Consider the following 3,624-nt stretch of genomic DNA (forward strand, 5'->3'; position numbering starts at 1 on the left):
CAATGACAAATCATTACCCAGCTGCGCCGCTGTCCCCTCCCCGCGCCGGCAGAGAGGGGACGAAGCTGTGCCCTCCCGGCACCCAGTCCCCTCCCTTCCCGGGGTGCATCTCTGCTCTCTCGGTCCTGATAATGTGATGTAGATAAGGCCTAGACTCAAACGACTCGGATCGTATCCTTGGGTCGATACAGCCTGCTTTATGGCTGCTCCTACACAAACATTTTGAGAAGGGTTGCCAAGAGGCGTGCGCGCACATGCGCCACCCCGCCAGGGCGAAGCGGTGGTCTCACCAAATGACACCCACCCCGATGTCACCTAGCTCTTCAGAAAAGACCAAACGATGCCACTTGAAACTGGTGAAGGCCACAAGTCAGCATCACTGGTAGCTGAAGACTGTGGAGATAGGTCTGCCATGAGACATCAGCAACGCTGCACACCAGATCACCCCTTGAGTTACTATGGGAAGGGAAAAATGAGGTCTCGTTACGGCCGTCCACAGGGTTTCACCCTGCCCCATAGGCAGAGGGGAGGTGACTTCTCCCACCACCACCCACTGTCCCCATTACCTGCTCCCAGGCAGCCCCCATGTCCCGAGCTCCCACTGCGAAGGAGCTCAGCTGCGGTTGCAGTTGTCAGGGCAGGAGGTTTCAAGCCATGGCAAACGATGAAAATGGGAAAGGCTGGAAGGAACCGGCAGACTCCCTTGCAGATGTGTGGTGTTGCATTTCACACTGACCCATGCCTGGCTTTTCTGGGAAAGGCCTGTATTATGGAAATACAATTCCAGGTTTTCCCCACAGGGCTGTGTTATTTGCCTTTTATTTATTTAATTTTTTTTTTTTGAATTTACTGAATTTTGCACAGAAGCTCTTTCCTTGTTAAGACTCGTGAACCGTACTACAGAAGGGTGGAAATAAAAAAACAGACATGCAAAGTGATACAGCTTGATGTGCCTGGTTTATTCCCGGTTTCACCTTCCAGACGCCTTCCCTGACATGACGGTTCCCTCGCCGGTGACGTTGTTTTGTGTCAGAGGGCCTTGCCTTTCCATGAGCTGTTCTGCGAGATACAGTTCAACATCCTGTTGAACCTGGAGGAAAAGAATCTTGAGAAATAGGGAGATGCGCTGCCAGAAAAGGAGCCTTGGCCAAGAGAAGGGGGTTGCCAGACTGCCTGAACTCTAACTGAACCGAGGACCAGGGCGGCCCCACGTAGCCTAGCAATCTCCAAATAGCAAGAAATACGTCAAAGCTGAGTTTTGAAATGTCTTAGGTATACTCACTTCGATTTCACCTCCATTTCACCTTTTTTTTTTTAAATTATTTTTAATGGCTTTTTCCATATCCTGGGGACTTAGGGCGGACATTGCAATGGGTTAACTCTAGATAGGCTTTTCCCCTATAAAGATTGGGTACAGGAACACTTACCTTCATTTTCTTATCATTTCTGAGGCATAAAATAATTTCATGTGCCATAGATATTTTTTTTTCCTTCTTTCCTTTTTTAAGAACATGTTGTAAGTAGTGGTGCACAAATGACTCCTTGGTTAGATAAGACGTTATGTTTTTATCCTTGGACTATGCCCCCAGGCTCTCAGTAATGCCAGCATCAGCTAAGTTAGCATCTGATTAGTCGTTCTTGCCTCTTACCCAATGTCAGTCTTGATTATGCCTATTAATCTGGCACTTTTTTTTTTTTTTTTTTTTAACTGAGCTATGGGCACAATCCTGCCCAATTCTCAGCACTCTGCTACTACCACAGCTAACAGTTCTCACATTTCTACAATTCCGGGGGTTTTTGTATGTGTTTCTCACCTTTAAAATAGCCACATTGGTGTTCACCGTGCTTTTAGGCAGTTGTGGCCCTGAGAGAAGAAATCTGGGCTCCTGCCCTGATGATGTTGGCTTTAGAGATCCCTTGATGTTCTCGGTCTCTCAGCCCAAAACAAGGGTTAAGGCTTCTTTCCAAAGAAAGCTGGGCGATGAGGACGCACAGACAATTTTCACTCTGGCAATGAGAAAAGGGTATTGGGGACAAGAAAAGGTTAGAGAGTGAATTTCATAGCTCAGGACTGGATTTCAACATCACATCCACATTGATAATCAGGACTGACTTGTTACGGAAGGTGGTGTTGGAGTGTTGTTATGTGGCATTTCTATCTATTATTTCAAACAGATGTCAGCACCCTGTTCCAAACCACCCCAGCACAGCAGCAGCCTGGAGCTTTGCTGAGGGTTGAACCGTTTCTTTTTCCTCTCCCTGCTTTCTTACATCACTTTCTGAGTCACAGCTGCAATTCAAGTGTGATTCCTCAAGGCTGGGGCTGAGTTTTATTAACATCAGGAGAAATCCAGCTCACTTTGAGGTGCCCTAACATCTACTCAGCTCTGCTCGTTATTGCAACAGAGCGGACACTTGTCCCAGCCAAGAGCCAGAAATCTCTAGCTGGTTCCTTCATTGCCTTGCAATGATTCAACTTGATGGAGCAGACCAACTGGGGAGCTAAGAAGACATCTCTCTCAAGTTGACCTCAAGCAAGTGTTAGACATAAAAAACCCTGCCCTTGGAAAGCTCCCTTTGATGTGGGGAACAGGCTGGCAGCAGGTGGGAGAGGGCTGCTGTTTGGCTCGCTGTGCTTTGGCATCACCCTGGAGCACAGCAGACCTGCCGCCCCTTCGCTCTTCTCCCAGCATCTCCCAGGGTGTCCCCAGGGCAGCCATCAGCCTTGGTCAGTCTGGTGGAACCGTGCCACAAACACACAAGAGGGACTTTGGGGACAGGAGGAATCTCAAATCCTTTACAGAACCAGGGCAACAGTAAGGAAAGGTTTGAAGGTAGAGATCTGTGGGGCTGACCAGCAGCTCTCGGCTGAGACACTGTTCCCAGCTTGAGCCCCCTGTGGGGCACAGATATGGCAGCTCTCAAGAAGCTGTTTCAGCTACGATGTCTGTGTGTGTCGGGGGTTGTGTGCAGATGTTCTGTCCCTCCCTGCAACATGCCAGAGCTGAGAAGAGCCGATCAGGTCAAACAAGGGCTACTACGTTGCCTGCACAAAGCTCTGGGAGAAACTCCTGCCTTCTTGAGGGGGGGGGGGGGGAAGGAGACCTTGCGGGGCTGAAGCCAGGCTCTGATCCTTCTCCACCACCCCTTTCTAACCTTCTCTCAGTGCAGAGAAAAGATGGGGTCGTTCAGGTCCTTGCATAAGCCAAGCGCTAACCACAGGTAAAGGTAACTCCGACACAATTCAGAGATACTAACCCCAGTAAGTAGATCTATGGGTTTGAAGAGCTTTCGCCAGAACAGACCAGGAAAGCCAAAGGACCACCGTCTGCCTGTACCATATTGCTCCCTTTTCTCACCCAGAGGAGGAACATGTGTGGGGAGCATGTACTCAGCCCAGACAAGCAGGGAGCAGCTCCCCAGCTGTGGCCACCTGAGAAACCCCACTGGCAACAGCAGCAAATACCCCGCCTTGGGGTGCTATGCCCCCACGCCAGCCTTGGCAAGCAGCCATGCAAGAGGGAAAGAGCTTCTACGTCAGAGCGTGGCCGAGCTCCCTCTGGGCTGCAGTACTGATGCTCGCATGGGTGAGTCGGCCACAACGCATTGCATACAGAGATAACC

This window comes from Falco rusticolus, chromosome 15, assembly GCF_015220075.1.
Source record: "Falco rusticolus isolate bFalRus1 chromosome 15, bFalRus1.pri, whole genome shotgun sequence".
NCBI lineage: Eukaryota > Metazoa > Chordata > Aves > Falconiformes > Falconidae > Falco > Falco rusticolus.